The following is a 21,982-nucleotide window of genomic DNA, read 5'->3' on the forward strand; positions in this document are numbered from 1 at the left end:
CACAACGTGCAAGTTTGCTGTAGACAACATGGTGTATTCCTTAGAACAGAGAATTTTTCTGGTGTTGGAATTCCACCGCCTAGAACACAGTGTTGTTGCAACAAGACGAAGTTTTCAACGGAGGTTTAATGTAACCAAAGGACCGAAAAGCGATAAAATAAAGGATCTGTTTGAAAAATTTCAACGGACTGGGAACGTGACGGATGAACGTGCTGGAAAGGTAGCGCGACCGCGTACGGCAACCACAGAGGGCACCGCGCAGCTAGTGCAGCAGGTGATCCAACAGCGGCCTCGGGTTTCCGTTCGCCGTGTTGCAGCTGCGGTCCAAATGACGCCAACGTCCACGTATCGTCTCATGCGCCAGAGTTTACACCTCTACCCATACAAAATTCAAACGCGGCAACCCCTCAGCGCCGCTACCATTGCTGCACGAGAGACATTCGCTAACGATATAGTGCACAGGATTGATGACGGCGATATGCATGAGGGCAGCATTTGGTTTACTGACGAAGCTTATTTTTACCTGGACGGCTTCGTCAATAAACAGAACTGGCGCATATGGGGAACCGAAAAGCCCCATGTTGCAGTCCTATCGTCCCTGCATCCTCAAAAAGTACTGGTCTGGGCCGCCATTTCTTCCAAAGGAATAATTGGCCCATTTTTCAGATCCGAAACGATTACTGCATCACGCTATCTGGACATTCTTCGTGAATTTGTGGCGGTACAAACTGCCTTAGACGACACTGCGAACACCTCGTGGTTTATGCAAGATGGTGCCCGGCCACATCGCACGGCCGACGTCTTTAATTTCCTGAATGAATATTTCGATGATCGTGTGATTGCTTTGGGCTATCCGAAACATACAGGAGGCGGCGTGGATTGGCCTCCCTATTCGCCAGACGTGAACCCCTGTGACTTCTTTCTGTGGGGACACTTGAAAGACCAGGTGTACCGCCAGAATCCAGAAACCATTGAACAGCTGAAGCAGTACATCTCATCTGCATGTGAAGCCATTCCGCCAGACACGTTGTCAAAGGTTTCGGGTAATTTCATTCAGAGACTACGCCATATTATTGCTACGCATGGTGCATATGTGGAAAATATCGTACTATAGAGTTTCCCAGACCGCAGCGCTATCTGTTGTTGAAAATTGTAACTACTGTAATTTCGAAAGTTTGTCTGCCTGAAAATGTACTGTTGTCCCAAGCATATTGCAACAAACGGTGTATTTCTATCGCTGCTCGTTTAGTTTTTATTGCCGTTTCAAATATACCGGTCATTTTTGAAACACCCTGTATGTTGTCTTAACAGTGGTAATACTTAATTTAATGTATTGATTAATTACGTTACAATGTGTTTCCGTATTTAAGGTAACAGTGGAGATTGGGAGTTGGTTTAAAATGTCATAGTCATCTGAAACAGAACCGAGGGCTTGGTAAAACATCGAACCTGTCTCACCTGATACAGCGAAAGAAAAACTAATGTCACACCTTCAGATTGTGTTACATGCTATGAAATGTTGTTTTTTTCTGATTGATTCAATTTAGTGTTGTTAAACCTTCTCTCACTTTTGCATTGTAACCCCTTCACATCTGCGCCCGTCACTTGCTCTCGCAAGTAACGGACTCCTTGCAACATTCTGCGTCATTCTGCTCAATTGGCCGAAAGTACCAGCAACCAGATTAGATAGTTACCGTCCCTTTTGCAGGCTGTCATGAACACCACAACAGAAACTGCTGAGTTTGGAGTGCTTCCGTTACAGCGAAGCCTGGACTGCCCGTAATTGGGGTCGCGTTGTGTTTAGCGTCTATTCCGTGTCGCCATAGTCGGCGAGTATGGCAGCGACATGGGGAGAGGTCTCATTCTTCAAAGTTTCGGAGAGGCAGAGCGATGTTACTCCTGGCGTTATTGTGTAGGGATCCGTCAGGCATGATTTCAGGTCTCGGCTGACAGTCACTGAGGGAACACTGATGGCACAGCGGTAAGTCGCGGACATCATGCCTCCTCAGGTGTTACCTCTCATGCAACGGTATCGTGATCCCATTTTTCAACAGGACAACGCTCGTCTCTGTGAAATGTCCATGAGGTACCCCCGCGGTTAGTAAGATCCCCACATCTGTCCCCGACAGACCATGTGTGAAGCCAACTCGGACACCAACTTCATCACAGTGGTAGTATACAGGATATCAAGACCAGTTACAACAGTAGTAGAGTCTCAGGAAAGGCTACAACTGCTTTTCGATGCCCGTCCGAATCTAATCAGGACTTGCATCCAAGACACACACAGTCTCTCACTTTAGTCAAGAAAAAATAAAAGATTTTTTTCCGACGAAAAACGGATGCATCTGATTGCCTCCACAACGCAGGCGTCTGTCAAGTAACATGTAGCTGCAGAAAAGTGTATATAGGCGAAACGGGAAGAACCGTTAAAGAACGCATTAAGGAACACGAACGGCACACGCGGCTAAAACGAAGTGTAAAATCGGCGGTAGCGGAACATCATGAGAACTGTGGCTCTGACATCGATTTTAATAACGTGTAAAGGCTAAGGAAACAAACATTTAGAGAAGAAAGGTCCGAGAAGCGGTTAAAATTTCCAAGACTGTTCAAAAGGCTCTGAGCACTATGGGACTTAACATCTGAGGTCATCAGTCCCCTAGAACTTAGAACTACTTAAACCTACCTAACCTAAGGACATCACACACATCCATGCCCGAGGCAGGATGCGAACCAGCGGCCGTAGCGGACGCGCGGTTCCAGACTAAAGAGCCTAGAACCGCTCGGCCACATTGGCCGGCTAAAACTTTCGAGAATGCATCTAATTTCAATAGGGAGGACGACTATAGGCTTCCGGCATCGTGACTCCCCGCCATCAAGGAAGTGATTATGTGGCCGCGGTGTGCGAGCAACATACACAACGCGCTGCAAGTCACCTCGGCGGACGATAATATTTTGGGTAAACATTCCCCCTCTCTTGATCTGTCGGTTTCCTATCCAGCCAATGGTGACGGCCAACCAAAAGCAGTAGGAGGAATTTGAACCAATAACCCTTCTCCAGCGTAAGTGTGGAATGGTGCCTTTCGATCCAATGACGATGGGCCACCAATAGCATCCACAAGAGTTTAGCCAACAACGCCCCTTCTTCTGCATCAACACGGGAATATTGGCCTATGACGATGGCCCACCAATGATAGCCACAAGAATTTAAACCAGTACTACCAATTCTCCAGCATAAGCGCAGGAAAAACTCCCCTTTAAAAGAGAATGCGACACTGGTCTCTGACAGTGCTCTAGCAGTAGTGGACACCGGAAGATCCTGAGGAACATCCAAGCAGAGAGGACAATACTTCGATTATTTTAGAGGAAATATGACGCGGTCTAATAACCCAGAAGATTTTTAACTTTATTTCATTTCCCCTTCTGGGAGCTGCACGTTTTCTTGTTAAAAACCATTCAAAGGACAAGATCGGAAAAAAATTTCTTTATTTAAGAACGACTGATTTCAACAGTCATTTCTGTAATCTTCAGGTCTTTAACATATTTTTATTATTAAACTTGTTCATTTTACGCTGAATCTCAGGGACAAGATGTCAAGTGGATAAAACTAAGCACGTTGTAAACGTTTGTCATCGCTAAAATATTTAAGAACATAAATGACCTTGTCCAAAAGACCATGTCCGTATACATATTGCTCACAGATGCTTGTTGCATCATACACACACAGGAAACAATAGCACACCTTTTACATATGCTGGACACACATTACATATCACGTGTCGGCTTCGTGGAGACACCAAGGCAAACCAACATGTCAATGAAAAGCTACTCATTAAAGGTCTTACCTTTGGCGTTTGCTATCAAGAGGTTGCTCCATGTAAACGCGCAGTTACGAATTATTAAACTCGTCTGGAATAGTTACTCGCTCCCCGCCGGAGATAGGTACTTGCATTCATTAACACCTGTAGTGTCACAAGCTGTGACGTACGCGTCGCGGCCTGTCTTTCTAGTGGGCCTCGTTAAGACGTTCAGTGACAACTTACAACCAAAGCAATCTCAGATTATGCAGTCGTCGGTGCAAAACAGATCCATACAGCACTTGCGACAAGTAGCATTCACAACTATATTCACAACTCCTGGAAATGGAAAAAAGAACACATTGACACCGATGTGTCAGACCCACCATACTTGCTCCGGACACTGCGAGAGGGCTGTACAAGCAATGATCACACGCACGGCACAGCGGACACACCAGGAACCGCGGTGTTGGCCGTCGAATGGCGCTAGCTGCGCAGCATTTGTGCACCGCCGCCGTCAGTGTCAGCCAGTTTGCCGTGGCATACGGAGCTCCATCGCAGTCTTTAACACTGGTAGCATGCCGCGACAGCGTGGACGTGAACCGTATGTGCAGTTGACGGACTTTGAGCGAGGGCGTATAGTGGGCATGCGGGAGGCCGGGTGGACGTACCGCCGAATTGCTCAACACGTGGGGCGTGAGGTCTCCACAGTACATCGATGTTGTCGCCAGTGGTCGGCGGAAGGTGCACGTGCCCGTCGACCTGGGACCGGACCGCAGCGACGCACGGATGCACGCCAAGACCGTAGGATCCTACGCAGTGCCGTAGGGGACCGCACCGCCACTTCCCAGCAAATCAGGGACACTGTTGCTCCTGGGGTATCGGCGAGGACCATTCGCAACCGTCTCCATCAAGCTGGGCTACGGTCCCGCACACCGTTAGGCCGTCTTCCGCTCACGCCCCAACATCGTGCAGCCCGCCTCCAGTGGTGTCGCGACAGGCGTGAATGGAGGGACGAATGGAGACGTGTCGTCTTCAGCGATGAGAGTCGCTTCTGCCTTGGTGCCAATGATGGTCGTATGCGTGTTTGGCGCCGTGCAGGTGAGCGCCACAATCAGGACTCCATACGACCGAGGCACACAGGGCCAACACCCGGCATCATGGTGTGGGGAGCGATCTCCTACACTGGCCGTACTCGACGTGAAGCAGACACTGCGCCAGCCTCAACTTTTACAAATTACATCCAATTCTTTCCTCTTTTGCCGAAAATATAAACGCCATTCCCAGACACTCGGTGACTCTAAGCGGGCCCACCTGCTGTGTTAGTAAATCCGACCCTGACTGTTGCGAAGCTTCGGCGCTCGGCGGCAGCCGGCGGTGCCTGTAGTGCAGGCGGCGGAGAGGTTTCCAGGAAGGAGCGGCGGCGGCAGCAGCAGCAACGCGGTGTTTGCACGCGCCGCGTGACGGCCGCATTGTGCATAGCACGGTACGCCCTTCCGCCATTAGCGTAATACGGGGCCGCCAAAACACCCCGCTCAACAGGCCTGTTACCGTCTGACAGTTGAGCAGGCCGGACCACAACTCGGCCGAAAATCAATTATATGGACACTTGTTAGTAGCCTGTTCCTGGCTCCCCCCCCCCCCCTATCCTAGTAGAATGTGGCTGACAAATACCTCACGTCCATATCGCTGAAAAGAGTCAATTTCATTTCCTTTTATCACACGCAAGTTGTTAAGGTCTTTAAGGTCTGATCAGGTCTGCTTATTTATTTATCGTCTGGTATTTTAAGCGCAATATTAAATATACACTACTGGCCATTAAAATTGCTACACCAAGAAGGAATGCAGATGATAAACGAGTATTCATTCCATAAATATTTTATACTAGAACTGACATGTGATTACATTTTCACGCAGTTTGGGTGCATACATCCTGATAAATCAGTACCCAGAACAACCACCTCTGGCCGTAATAACGGCGTTCATACGCCTGGGCATTGAGTCAAAGAGAGCTTGGATGGCGTGTACAGGTACAGCTGCCCATGCAGCTTCAATACGGTACCAAAGTTAATCAAGAGTAGTGACTGGCGTATTGTGACGACGCAGTTGCTCGGCCACCATTGACCAGGCGTTTTCAACTGGTGAGAGATCTGGAGAATGTGCTGGCCAGGGCAGCAGTGGAACATTTTCTGTATCCAGAAAGGCCCGTACAGGACCTGCAACATGCGGTCGTGCATTATCCTGCTGAAATGTAGGATTTCGCAGGGATCGAATGAAGGGTAGAGGTACGGTCGTAACACATCTGACATGTAACGTCCACTGTTCAAAGTGCCGTCAATGCGAACGAGAGGTGACCGAGACGTGTAACCAATAGCACCCCATACCATCACGCCGGGTGATACGCCAGTATGGCGATGACGAATACACGCTTCGAATGTGCGTTCACCGCGATGTCACCAAACACTGATGCGACCATCATGATGCTGTAAACAGAACCTGTATTCATACGAAAAAATGACGTTTTGCCATTCGTGCACCTAGCTTCGTTGTTCAGTACACCATCGCAGTTGCTCCTGTCTGTGATGCATCGTCAAGGGTAACTGCAGCCATGGTATCCGAGCTGATAGTCCATGCTGCTGCAAACGCCGTCGAACTGTTCGTGCAGATGGTTGTTGTCTTGCAAACGTCCACATCTGTTGATTCAGGGATCGAGACGTGGCTGCACGACCCGCTACAGCCATGCGGTTAAGATGCCTGTTATCTATACTGCTGGTGATACGAGGCCGTGGGATCCAGCACGGCGTTCCGTATTACTCTCCTGAACCCACCGATTCCATATTCTGCTAACAGTCATTGGATCTCGACCAACGCTAGCAGGAATGTTGCGATACGATAAACCGCAATCGCGATAGGCTACTATCCGACCTTTATCTAAGTCGGAAACGTGATGGTACGCATTTCTCCTGCTTACTCGAGGCATCACAACAACGTTTCACCAGGCAACTCCGGTCAACTGCTGTTTGTGTATGAGGAATCATTTGGAAACGTTCCTCATGTCAGCACGTTGTGTGAGTGCTCTTAAAAGCTAATCATTTGCGTATCACCACTCAATCCATGATAAGAAGATTGCAGCACTGCATTGATACCAATGGTCATAACTTCTAACACCTTCTGTAAGTGGACGTCCATGCCACCTTTTTGACCTTCGTTGACCTTGAAAGGCCTTACTGTTTCACATCACTGGATTCGTCTCGATAACCGCTATCAGAAAATAAGCACCAAACTATAGCATCCCATTAAGAAAAAAAAAAAACTCTGTTGACCTTTATATCTCTGACGCGACCCCGCCTAGCAACAAAAAACCAACGTCATATTATGGCTCCCGTTGTTCCATGCAACATTTGTCCCACAGACTTTTCAGTTGCTATCTTATTCTAGGCGGCAATAGTTAGTGACTCATTCTGTATACCTGATGATGATCAATTTGAAATTCTGAAGCCAGCTGTAAAATATGTTTGCTGCACAGTTGTATTGTGCATCACGAATTCAGGAAAATTATTACTCTTTTGACCATCGCCCAGTTATCAAAGTAACGTCAAAATCGAATCGAGATTGTTTGAAATGGGCGCGTCTGTGACGAACTCACTTCCCATGGTAGTGAGACCAAGTTGTACGGTGGCTCCCTCGTGTGATCGGGCTACATCCAGACGGTTTACTTATCTCATACAAGACATACGGCAGGCCATGAAGTACTAGTACCGCAAGCAATAAGGCAACTGAGTTATTACTTGACTACAGTATTATTGTACCTGTCAATGAGAGCGTTCCGATCGGCTTATCATTCACAAATTATTCACAATGCTATGCGCTTTCCTTAGCACCACTGTACTTGTGTATTGTAACGTCAGTACGTGTTTCTAGTAACGGCCATGGGAAGCCAACTGCAATAACGTCGTGGTCGGGTAGTACTGCGGTAAAAGTCTTACGACGACGTTAATAAAACTGTACTTCCACACGTCCGTCGCTTACAATAAAACTCCATTCTGCAGACTGTAGACGGTGTTTACTATTTACAGGGTTCCGGTAAAGTGTCAAGTTACCAGAAAATGTCACAAGGCCTTCAAATTAAAAACAAACTCGAGAGTAGGAATGGCGGCGGTGCCTGATATCGGTGAATCTCTCGCCGAGGCAGGCGTACCGTGTCCCCAGGCGCGCACAGCGGCAGCGGCGTGGAGAATGCGGCAGGTGTGTGCGGATAGCGTGCTGCCGACAACCACCAGCCGGCGGCTATACTGCCGCCACTGTGACGGCGCGACTCTTATCTGATCGCAGCAGCGAACACAGGCGCCGCCCGTATCTCGCGCCTACAACAAAACACTTCCAGCCGAGCATAAGTGTCGTTAAGTAGCCCTGATATATCATTATCCCAACTAACGCGAGATTCCTCTGCGGCCAGCACACTTGTAGCACGTCATCTGACACAGGTGGCATCCATGTCGCTAACACACAACAGCAATACTGTTGTCACCTGAGAACCGAATAGCCGATTCGATTCTCCCTAATCTGTCCGCCTAGTTGAGTGGTCAGTGTGTTGACTATCATGCGGAGATACTGGATTCCTGGTAACGCCAGGAATTTTTCCTTGGAGGGAGGGCCAGAAAATGGTTCACTCGTTCCCTTAATAGCAATTCAGGAACTTTATGAACTACAAGAAGCGGCTCCAAGGTCTGTAAAGCCGACAACAGCTGTGAGAGCGCTGTGTTGACCCTACGCCCTCTGCACCACATCCAAAAGACGCCTTGGCAGAGGATGACACGGCGGTCGGTCGATCCCGATTGGCCCCGTCTGTGACCAGATCGGCGGAGCCTTCTTCTCCCTAAAACGATTCGCTAATTTCAAGCATTTTTTCTATTGTGTATTTTGTGGTTGAATTGGAAAACGTCTGTATTTCCGCGCCCATTTCGCTACTCTCAGTTTCTGTCCTTTCCTTCCTGAATTTTTCTGTGCGTCACTGGCCACCGAAGGTATCAAGCGTAAATATGTCGTGTTTTCGTGATGATGGTACAACCTTTCAGTGATGATAGAGAAGAAAAAAATGTTCAAATGTGTGTGAAATCTTATGGGACTTAACTGCTAAGCTCATCAGTCCCTAAGCTTACACACTATTTAACCTAAATTATCCTAAGGACAAACACACACACCCGTGCCCGAGGGAGGACTCGAACCTCCGCCGGGACCAGCCGCACAGTCCGTGACTGCAGCGCCTGAGACCTCTCGGTGATAGAGAAGAGCTACTGTACCGATTTGTGACAGGAAACACTGGTCCGGAAGCGAATCACAAGCGAAGCATCAAGCCAAAGAATAGCCAACTTTTTTCTTTTTCAGGGTTGTTGTACATGCTTACATGTAACAAATACTGCTCTTGGACGAAGCGTCTCTCCCTTTCTCTCTCTCTCTCTCTCTCTCTCTCTCTCTCTCTCTCTCTCTTTTCCTCTCCCCCTCCCCCTCCACCTCCCTCTTCCTCTCCTTCTCACACTGACGGACAGACACACACACACACACACACACATTTTTACGCTTGTATAATATTTTTTTGTTGTCACAGTCGCTTAAATATACCTATAATATATTCACATTATCAGTTCCGGCAAATAGCTGCCATCTTCAGATGTGATAAAACCACTAAAGAGTTTCGTATAGATATATGAAAAAAAACAGTGACGCAGTTCCAGCATCATGAACTCAACTAAAAAAAATTCAGTTAACATACATCGGGTCGTCAAATGGTAAGAAAGACTTACGAAATTTTTTAATACTCGTAATATCACATCTGAACATGGCAGCTATTGGACTAAAACGGTAATGTGAATATTTTATATATATTCAAGGATCTGTGGCGTAATTAGTTATTATGGAAACATTTACAAAGGTTGCATACTTCCAACTGACAATAAAATTTTTAAAAAATCTTTTTTATCTGGAACAGCGGTCAACAATGTAGGTAGGTTATTCGGAAAGCAAGGCGTGATCGGTAGCGAAATGGAAACCACAGTGAAGATCGGATGACCCTTTACACACATGCATTCAGCAGTGTCTCTAGTATGCCCGCCGATCATGTCACGTCGTACAGTGAGCACGTAAAGAAGTCTAGGAAAAAGTATTCGTGTCTGCTGACAGATTTCGCCTGATTTGATGCAACCCAACATAACTTAGCTATAATGCATTTCCTTCTTCATAAAAATTCTCGGCCGGACACTGCAGGGGCAATGAGGACGTTCCTGCGGCGTTTTGACTGAGGAGTGTTCGATCACCCACTATACAGCCCGGACTTGGTTCCCTCTGATTTTCAAGTTTGCTCACATCAATCGCTGGCTGTGGAGACAACATTTTGGCATTGACAACGAGCTGCAGCCCAGCGTAGATAATTGGCGGAAAGTACAGGTGACTGCCTTCTGTGACGAGGGTATTGGAAAGTTCGTACCACACTACGAAAAATGTCGGAGTGGCGACTAGGTAGCGACGTGGTAACTGTTGCACATAAAACATTTTTGATTTTCACTGTGGTTTCCGTTTCGCTGCAGATTGGATCCTAGTACAGATATTCCCAACTTGGAGCCCTCTGCCCCACTTTAGTATCCCGTCAGCGGTGGATTCCGATCGCAACTCATCCGTGCTGCAGCTTGCGATCGACAGTCGCCACCGGCGAGGTAGGCAGCACGTCACATGGGTCCGATCTGCTCTCTCGGGAACGAGATCCCACAGGGAGCCACTAGTTCAGTCCTGGATAGCACATCGCATGAGTTACTACCAGTCGTGCTGTGCTGCTATTCAGACAGTGGCTTTAAACACTAAATTTCTTGTTCCCACTATCGAATTCTGTTCAGTGCCTACCTGTTGAAGACTTTGATTTTGTTTACGGATTACGCGTTAGTATTGGGGACGGACAGAATACCCAGTCCTGGGCAACTAGGACACGTAGCTGAAAAGACCACGGTTCTACATCAGTTCACCCAGCTCTCATTACGGAATAAAATATAAAGATAAAAGCCTTTACCAGAAATCATGGCCCAAAGTTTTACGAGCTTACTGAATCCAATACGAGGGTACCAGCCATTGAGCAGCAGCGTTAGCCACCAGATCTACTTCTAGGCAAAGATCATAAGGGGAGGAACGGGAATACTGACACCCTGCAGCTGGTGCGTGGTCTAAGTCCCTCTCATATCTCCTCATGCCTTTCCTCTCACATCCATATCTACATCTAAATATTTACTCCTCAAACCACCTTATGGTGTGTGGCGGAGTGTACTTTGTGTACAATTGTCACTTCCCGCTTTTGTGTTCCAAGCACGTATGGTTCGCAGAAAGGACGATTGCTGGTAATCATCTGTGTGGGCTCTAATGTTTCTAATTTTATCTTCATGGTCTTTTCGCGAGATATACAAGGGGGGAAGCAATGTACTGGTTGGCTCTTCTAGGAACGTATCACCTCGGTATTTTAACAGTATACCATACCGTAATACATAACGCTTCTCTTGCATGTGTCACTGGAGTTGACTCAGAATTTTCATGACGCTTTCGTGCTTACTAAATGGAGCTGTAACGAAACTTGTTGCTCTTCTTTGGATCTCCTCTGTGCCCTCTATCAATTTTTCTGGTACTGGTCGAACAAGTGTTCTGTAAGCTACTTCATTTGTTGATCGACTACATCCCCTGAGCAATCATACAAGGAATCTCGGTCTGGCATCTATCTTGCTATTAATTTTATGTGATTGCTCCACTTCAAATCGATCCTTACGCATACTCACAGATATTTTATGTAAATAACTGCCCCCTGCAACTGTTCTGAAATAATTATGCAACAAATGGTCTCTCTATCTACGTATTCGCAAAACGTTTCATTTTATTGTGTTGAAGGTCAATTGGCACTCCCTGCACCAAGCGTGATCCTCTGCAGGTTTTCCTGCACTTCACAACAATTTTCTAGTATAGAGACTTCTCTGTATACAACAGTGTCATCCGCGAAAAGCCTCACGGAAATTATCAAAAGTAATGATCCCATAAATCTTCCTTGGGGCAACCCTGAATTACTTTTACGTCAGAGAACTTCTCTCCGTTTGGAATAATATTCCGTGTTCTGTTTTCTAGAAACTTTTAAATCGAGTCACACAGTAATCTCGAGCAATCTCCTGGTTATGCAAAACCACTCAATTGACAGCCTTGAAATACTAATAACAATCTAAGATTACTGTACATGTTTTCCTTGAAGAAACCATTCTTGGACCATGTTCTGGTCGTTCACACACCGAAGTCCTCACTTCGTTTGGATTTTTGCAGTGACGTCAAAATTCAGATGTGTTGTCCAGGCTACCCGGCGTCCTGCTAGTGTTCCCCCGACTCGTCAAGCTGGCTTGAAGGTCCGAAAGCACCCTCGCCCAGGCTGTTCGCCAGTTCTTGCGCACAGGTCACTGGCAATAGGTGCCACTTGCAAAAAATACCCACTCCACCTGATTTCTTGGTTACGCCGATCGTTTCCCTTTGAATTCCTGAAGTACGAGGTGCTTCTTTCACAAGAGAGGCAGTAGAAAACTGTTGAAAAAGCATATTGAAGATATTTAATTTCTGTCTGTGAAATACACGTAGGTTTATTACTACATTCGAAAGCTGATGTATTTTAAAATTTCCCACCAGTCGCTTAAGAATGGAGCTGGTAGCGCCACTATGAGGATGCAAATCAGGTTTTCTTTAAATACACGCTGTAGCGTTCGTGAGCGGTAGTTACCTATGAGATTGAACTTGACGAGCCTTTAAGGCGACAAAGACGCCATTATCAACACCTCTCTGAGAACGAACGTGGTAGTTTAACAGGACTGCGAAAAGCTGGATGTTCCTTTGACGATACTGTAGAAAGATCTGACAGGAATGTAGCCACTATACTTGGTTGCTGGCAGCGGTGATCAAGAGCATGCAGCGGTCGTCAAGAGAATGTACGGTCGAAAGAAGATCGGGCTCCGGACGGCCACGTCGCACTACCGAGAGGGACGACCATCGTGATCGGTTGAAACGTCCCCTTTGAAAAATTACTGAATTACTGTGCTGATAAGCCTCTTACATTATTTGATTTTCAAACAGCTGAGCAGAACTGAACGTACTCAGACATTTCTCTCTTTACTTATTCTGATCATCACTAAACTGACACACAATATTCTTAGCGCAACGCAATCTGACTTTCAATAATCTCTACAAAAGAATGACACTGACTAACAATAACCTATACCTCTCATGAATCACTTATCTCAAAAAAATCTTCGTTACTCGAACTACTGCAATACAGCGAGGGCCAATACTGTCAGCTAAATAAAAGATTCTAACTACTGAAGGCACTAACTACTGATAGGCATAGTTAGCAAATGAAAGATTTTGATAGAGAACAAACAATGTATTTACCTTAATAGTGTTCAAAACTCACAATACACTACTGGCCATTAAAATTGCTACACCACGAAGATGACGTGCTACAGACGCGAAATTTAACCAACAGGAAGAAGATGCTGTGATATGCAAATGATTAGCTTTTCAGAGCATTCACACAAGGTTGGCGCCGCTGGCGACACATACAACGTGCTGACATGAGGAAAGTTTCCAACCGATTTCTCATACACAAACAGCAGTTGACCGGCGTTGCCTGGTGAAACGTTATTGTGATGCCTCGTGTAAGGAGGAGAAATGCGTACCATCGCGTTTCCGACTTTGATAAAGGTCGGATAGTAGCCTATCGCGTTTGCGGTTTATCATATCGCGACTGCTCCTCGCGTTGGTCGAGATCCAATGACTGTTAGCAGAATATGGAATCGGTGGGTTCAGGAGGGTAATACGGAACGCCGTGCAGGATCCTAACGGCCTCGTATCACTAGCAGTCGAGATGACAGGCATCTTATCCGCATGGCTGTAACGGATCGTGCACCCACGTCTCGATCCCTGAGTCAACAGACGGGGACGTTTGCAAGACAACAACCATCTGCACGAACAGTTCGACGACGTGTGAGCAGCACGGACTATCAGCTCGGAGACCGTGGCTGCGGTTACCCTTGACGCTGCATCACAGACAGGAGCGCCTGCGATGGTGTACTCAACGACGAACCTGGATGCACAAATGGCAAAACGTCATTTTTTCGGATAAATCCAGGTTCTGTTTACAGCATCATGATGGTCGCATCCGTGTTTGCCGACATCGCGGTGACTCACATTGGAAGCGTGTATTCGTCATCGCCATACTGGCGTATCACCCGGCGTGATGGTATGGGGTGCCATTGGTTACACGTCTCGGTCACCTCTTGTGCATTTATGGCACTTTGAACAGTGGACATTGTGGTGTCACAGCCAGACATCACACTTGCTAGGTGGTAGCTTAAATCGGCCGCGGTCCATTAGTACATGTCGGACCCGCGTGTCGCCACTGTCAGGATCGCAGACCGAGCGCCACCACAAGGCAGGTCTCGAGAGACGTACTAGCACTCGCCCCAGTTGTACGACGACATTGCTAGCGACTACACTGATCGAAGCCTTTCTCTCATTTGCTGAGAGACAGTTAGAATAGCTTTCAGCTAAGTTAATGGCTACGACCTAGCAAGGCGCCATTTGTACCATTGCATGTACCTCAAGATAGAGTCTCACTTGTATCATCCAGAATGCTGTATACCAAAGGACAATATAAAAGTTAAGTGTTCTAGTCGCTACGTTCTTTTCTTTATCACATTCATTACGAATCCTGTTCCAGACTTAACGCCAGACGGCGTGAGTTGACGCGTGCCCTTTCGGCTACTTCACTGTGGACTGGCTGCCTTAACAGTCCACTACAGACATTACATTTCAAATGTGTTACTACCTGTGGCTCTTCCCTTCATTCGATCTCTGTGAAACCCTACATTTCAGCAGGATAATGCACGACCGCATGTTGCAGGTCCTGTACGGGCCTTTCTGCATAGAGAAAATGTTCGACTGCTGCCCTGGCCAGCACATTCTCCACATCTCTCAACAACTGAAAACGTCTGGTCAGTGGTGGCCGAGCAACTGGCTCGTCACAATACGCCAGTCACTACTCTTGATGAACGGTGGTATCGTGTTGAAGCTGCATGGGCAGCTGTACCTGTACACGCCATCCAAGCTCTGTTTCACTCAATGCCCAGGCGTATCAAGGCCGTTATTACGGCCAGAGGTGGTTGTTCTGGGTACTGATTTCTCAGGATGTATGCACCCAAATTGCGTGAAAATGTAGTCACATGTCAGTTGTAGTATAATATTTTTGTCCGATAAATACCCGTTCATTAACTGCATTTCTTATTGGTGCAGCAATTTGAATGGTCAGTAGTGTATATATATACCAGTTCGACATCCAGTCTTTCAAATTTACTCTTTCTGGCGGACACACGTCCAGATCGTCCGCTCTTAAAATTCTGCCACCTCTTTCCCCACATCCACCACTGCTGGCGGCTCACCCCCAACTGCACAACGCTACGCGCTGTTCACATCCAGCTGCCCAACACTACAATAGCGAATATTCCAACAATGCCAACCAGCCACAGACTGCACACAGCACAGCCAGTGATTTTCATACAGAGCACTACGTGGCGTAACCAACATAAAAACGTCAATAGCCTACTTACACGGTGTATGGCTCTGGCGTACCATACTGCGTCTGCAGCAACAATCTGAGCAGCAATTGGCGCCACACTGAGACAACGAGTCGTTACAAATTATTTACTTCAAGGACAGCTCCGAGCCAGACGCCCTGTAGCTTGCGTTCGACTAATCCCAACCCATTACCGTTTACGAGAGCTCATTGTAGGGCAGGATGAAAATCTTTCGTGTTTCCCGAAGAAAGATGGCTCTGCCTCGGCGTCAGTGATGACGTGTGTGCTGGTTAGGAGGAGGCCAGCTGAGGGCCAGCAACCACCCTGCCTGCGTGCTAGACACACAGACATAGAGTTATGTTCTGGGGTGCGAGTGCTTGTGATATCAGGAGCATTCTCGTGGTTATCCCGTGCTCCCTGACTGCAAAATATCAATCTGTTGATTCGATCTCCTGTGCTGTCATTCATAAACAGTATCCCACGGCGTGTTTCCAACCGGATAAAGGTCGCCCACAAATACCGCTGTTGTAACTCAGCATGCTCTACAGAGTGTCAACATGTTGCCTTGGCCGGCTCGATCGCTAGATCTGTCCTCAATCGGGCACATATGGAACGTCATCGGGCGACAACTCCAGCGTCATATACAGCCAGCATTAACCGTCCCTGTATTGACCGACGAAGAGCAACAGGCATGGAACTCCATCCCACTGATATGTCGCACCTCAGCAATACAAATTTACAGGCTTGCATTCAACATTCTGGCTGTTACACCAGTCATTAAAGTACATGCATTTCACATCATTTGCAATGGCTTACCTTTCGCCGAAGAAGAGCCCTGACAATGTGGAGGAAAACAAATGATGATACACCTGTTGACCTGTCTATCCTTACTGACCCCAAACACTTTCCAAGATATGTGGTTGGCCAACGACGCTGCAGTGAAGTGTGCCGAACACTGGAGAGGGATATGAGCCTTGATGTAGACAATAATGACGACTTCCGATATGTGAAGATCATGAATGTATATATGAATGTATAACTATTATTTAGTTGCATTTGTAACCTAGTATATGTAGATGTAGCTCAGACACGATTAAATAAATAAATCTTGTGCTTACACTTTGTGATCAAAAGTATGCGGACACCTGGCTGAAAATGACTTACTAGTTCGTGTCGCCCTCCATCGGTAATGCTGGAATTCAATGATGTTGGCTCACCCTTAAGCCGTCGGCACACGGACCGTGCATCCGAACGTTGAGCGTTGAGCGTGCCGAGTTCCTGACGTCACAGCATGGAATAGCACGCTCGGGAGTCTTTCCCAACGTGCAGAGCAATATCTGGCATGTCAGATATTCTCAGCGTGCGTCTGAGCGTTGACCAATGACATGGCACAACGCCACCTACGTCACACGCACGCCGTCTCCCTTCAGTACAGAGTTGTGACGCGCCATATTGTCATTCATTTCAAGCCTATACGTATATATTCCGTTCCGAGCACCAGCAAATTGAGAATCACTGCAAAACTCATTGTTAACTGTGTGATTCGTTCCAATAAAATAATGAGAAACATCATATTCGCGGCAAAATAATTATTGTAACTTGCGTATAATGAGAGTAGGCTATTTGAAGGCAGCGACACACTGAAGATCCACCCGAAACGCATTGTTCTTGGTACAATGTGTTATAATTAAATTTCAGTTAGTAAAATATCTACGATTAAAGTTTTTGGCAACAGGTAAGGTACTATCATTAGATGCAACAGATTTGATGTTGGTATAGCGTAATGGATAGCATCATTGTATGGTAATGAGGTTTTTTTGTTGGGGCGGTGGTTCGCGTCCTGACACGACGAATTTTTTTTCCTAACATTCGCGTTTTTATTAGGTTCTGATACTTTATTATTAGTTTAATATAAGTATAGACTGTAATGTTTGATTTTATGTAATTACAAGTTCACCTTTTTTTGAGGGGTGACTTTGTTCGATTGGCTTAATTTACAGGACAGCTTGCGCTACTTGTATAAAGATATTTTGCTCCTTTTTCTTTTACGCTTCGTAATTCACATGTTGCAAAGATTCTGCTACTGGGTAGGAACAGTGATCAAGTAAGACTGACCTTGGGGTTTTACTAAAATGTGGGAATGATGAAATATTGTTTACCTTATGCGGAGAAGTATTCCAATTTTGTAACGCACTGTTTCTAATGGAACTTTTATAAGCCTGTGTCCTTATTGATTGGACATGGTAGGCCGGCCGAAGTGGCCGTGCGGTTAAAGGCGCTGCAGTCTGGAACCGCAAGACCGCTACGGTCGCAGGTTCGAATCCTGCCTCGGGCATGGATGTTTGTGATGTCCTTAGGTTAGTTAGGTTTAACTAGTTCTAAGTTCTAGGGGACTAATAACCTCAGCAGTTGAGTCCCATAGTGCTCAGAGCCATTTTTTTGGACATGGTACTTTCCTTTTCGTGGACGATGGAAGAAATGTGCATTTTAATAGAGCTAACGTGGGAATTTTACGCGCCCGTTGAGTAAACAGTGTGATTAACGAACTAGAAACATCCCTCAACTGTCGCTTGAGTGCGTTGCGATCGCGTATACCACGTTGGGGTCCACGTACCGTATGCACAAGTCGCATCGTTCCTGAGCGTTGAGCAGCACGTTGAACTGGGCACGCTCAACGTTAACGTTCGGCAGCACGGTCCGTGTGCCGACGGCTTTAGGCTAGATTACAGCTTCTTCGCTCGCACGCATACGTTCAATCAGGCGCTGGAATGTTTCTTGGGGAATGGCAGCCCATTCTAAACAGAGTGCTGCACTGAGAAGTGTTATCGATGTCGGTCGGTAAGGCCTGGCACGAAGTCGGCTTTCAAAAACATCCCAAAGGTGTTCTGTAGGATTCAGGTCAAGACTCTGTGCAGGCCTGTCGATTATAGGGATGTTATTGTCCTGTAAGCACTCCGCCACAGGCCGTTTATTATGAACAGTTGCTCGATCGTGTTGAAAGATGCAACTGCCATCTCCGAATTGCTCTTCAACAGTGGGAAGCAAGAATGTGCTTAAAATATCAATGTAGGGCTGTGCTGTGATAGTGCCACGCAAAACAACAAAGGGTGCAAGCCCCTCCATGAAAGATACGATCACAACATAACACCACCGCCTCCGAATTTTACTGTTGGCACTACACACGCTGGCAGATGACGTTCTCCGGCCATTCGCCATACCCACACCCTGCTATCGGATCGCCACATTGTGTACCGTGATTCGTCACTCCACACAACGTTTTTCCACTGATCACTCGTCCAATGTTTACGCTCCTTACACTAAGCGAGGCGTCGTTTGACTTATGAGCATCCGCTCGACCATGAAATCCGTTTTCTCACATCCCGCTTAACTGCCATAGTGCTTGCAGTGGATCCTGATGCAGTTTGGAATTCCTGAGTGATGGTCTGGATGCCTGTTACACATGACGACCCTCTTCAACTGTCAACGGTCTCAGTCAGTCAGCAGACGAGGTCGGTCTGTACGCTTTTTTGTGCTGCACGTGTCCCTTCACATTTCCACTTCACTATCACATGGGAAACATTGGACATAGGTTGTGTTTAGGAGTGTGGAAATCTCGCATACAGATGTATGACACCAGTGACACCCAATCACCTGACCACGTTCGAAGTCCGTTGACTTCCGCGGAGCGCCCCATTCTGATCTCTCACTATGTCTAATGACTACTGATGTCGCTGATGTGGAGAACCTGGCAGTAGGTGGCAGCACAATCCACCTAATGTGAAAAACGTAAGTTTTTGGGGGTGTCCGGATACTTTTGATGACATAGTGTACATTAACCTGTGACCTTGCAATGTTAATTACTTAAATATGGTACCTAGGCAAACATTCCCGAAATTTCATTACTCTACAATAATTACTGTTAGGCGCTCCGATGTTTTTTTGCGTCAGTATACGCAAGTAATGGTAGCGAACATGACGACTTTCTGGGAAGCTCGTGCAGGATGTGGCTAGTATACTGTGCTGGTCTCGCAGAGAAGTGGCTCTGCAGGTCGCGTCCCTCAGCAGTAGAACAGGCACGTACGCGGCGTGTCGCGGCGCGACCCATTACCCGCGGCGTCGAGGGACAGCATGTGCGCCACACAGGTGCGCACCCTCGGCCGCAGCTGCCGGCCGCGGCCCTCCTACGTGCTCGTAATCGCTGCTCACGTTACGCCTGCAAATTAACTACACGCGGAAACTGCATTTTTAGCCATTCGTAAATTCATACGTATGTAATATTTATGTAATATCTCGTCGGTTCTTGCCGCGCGGGGTAGCCGTGCGGTCTTCGGCGCCTTGCTACGGTTCGTGCGGCTCTTCCCGTCGGGGGTTCAAGTCCTCCCTCGGGCATGGGGGTGTGTGTTGTCCTTAGCGCAAGTTTGTTTAAGTTAGATGAAATAGTGTGTAAGCCTAGGGACCGATGACCTTAGCAGTTTGGTCCCATAGGAACTTACCACAAATTTCTAAATTTCGCAGCCGGCCAGAGTGGCCGAGCGGCTCTAGGCGCTGCAGTCTGGAATCGCTACGGTCGCAGGTTCGAGTCCCGCCTCGGGCATGGTTGTGTGTGATGTTCTTAGGTTAGTTAGGTTTAAGTAGTTCTAACAGAAACCAGATGGCAGTTATACGAGTCGAGGGGCATGAAAGGGAAGCAGTGGTTGGGAAGGGAGTGAGACAGGGTTGTAGCCTCTCCCCGATGTTATTCAATCTGTATATTGAGCAAGCAGTAAAGGAAACAAAAGAAAAGTTTGGAGTAGATATTAAAATCCAAGGAGAAGAAATAAAAACTTTGAGGTTCGCCGATGACATTGTAATTCTGTCAGAAACAGCAAAGGACTTGGAAGAGCAGTTGAACGGAATGGACAGTGTCTTGAAAGCAGGATATAAGATGAACATCAACCAAAGCAAAACGAGGATAATGGACTGTAGTCGAATTAAGTCGGGTGATTCTGAGGTAATTAGATTAGGAAATGAGACACTTAAAGTAGTAAAGGAGTTTTGCTATCTGGGGAGCAAAATAACAGATGATGGTCGAAGTAGAGTGGATATAAAATGTAGACTGGCAATGGCAAGGAAAGCGTTTCTGAAGAAGAGAAATTTGTTAACATCGAGTATAGATTTAAGTGTCAGGAAGTCGTTTCTGAAAGTATTTGTATGGAGTGTAGCCATGAATGGAAGTGAAACATGGACGATAAATAGTTTGGACAAGAAGAGAATAGAAGCATCCGAAATGTGGTGCTACAGAAGAACGTTGAAGATTATGTGGATAGATCACATTACTAATGAGGAGGTATTCAATAGGATTGGGGAGAAGAGAAGTTTGTGGCACAACTTGACTAGAAGAAGGGATCAGTTGGTAGGACATGTTCTGAGGCATCAAGGGATCACAAATTTAGCATTGGAGGGCAGCTTGGAGGGTAAAAATTGTAGAGGGAGACCAAGAGATGAATACACTAAGCAGATTCAGAAGGATGTAGGTTGCAGTAGGTACTGGGAGATGAAGAAGCTTGCACAGGATAGGGTAGCATAGAGAGCTGCATCAAACCAGTCTCTCGACTGATGACCACAACAACAACAAGTTCTAGGGGACTGATGACCTCAGAAGTTAAGTCCCATAGTGGTCAGAGCCATTTGAACCATTTGAACCAAATTTATCGTCGGTTCATGGTGGAACGTAACCATATTAGAACTTGAACACACAATATTAATGTTAGACAATAAAATTTAGTTAATAGTGTGGTGTCACCGCCAGACACCACACTTGCTGGGTGGTAGTCTTTAAATCGTCCGCGGTCCGTTAGTATACGTCGGACCTGCGTGTCGCCGCTATTAGTGATTGCAGACCGAGCGCCGCATCGCCGGCCGAAGTGGCCGCGCGGTTCTGGCGCTGCAGTCTGGAGCCGCGAGACCGCTACGGTCGCAGGTTCGAATCCTGCCTCGGGCATGGATGTGTGTGATGTCCTTAGGTTAGTTAGGTTTAACTAGTTCTAAGTTCTAGGGGACTAATGACCTCAGCAGTTGAGTCCCATAGTGCTCAGAGCCATTTGAGCCAACCGAGCGCCGCCACACGGCAGGTCTAGTCTAGAAATACTTCCTAGCACTCGCCCCAGTTGTACAGCCGACTTTGCTAGCGATTGTTCACTATCTACATACGCTCTCATTTGCAGAGACGACAGTTTAGCACAGCCTTCAGCTACGTCATTTGCTACGACCTAGCAAGGCGCCATATTCAGTTACTATAATTACTATCGTCAAGAATGTATTCTGAACAGATAATATTGTGAATCATGTACCGTCAAGAGCGACGTTCATCATTAATGGATTAAAGTTAAGTATCAAACTAACTACGTCCGCTTTCTGAATTCTCAGTCCTTGTCATGTTCCAGACCTCATGTCAGTATATTACTTCCCTCCTCACGCCATACTGCGTGAGCTAAAACGCGTCCATTTCGGCCTCCACTCCTGACACGGTGTTGGATCTTCTGCTATACAAAAAAAATAGTTCGTTATGAATCGTTTTAGTCA

Source organism: Schistocerca nitens, chromosome 5 (genome assembly GCF_023898315.1).
Source record: "Schistocerca nitens isolate TAMUIC-IGC-003100 chromosome 5, iqSchNite1.1, whole genome shotgun sequence".
Classification (NCBI taxonomy): domain Eukaryota; kingdom Metazoa; phylum Arthropoda; class Insecta; order Orthoptera; family Acrididae; genus Schistocerca; species Schistocerca nitens.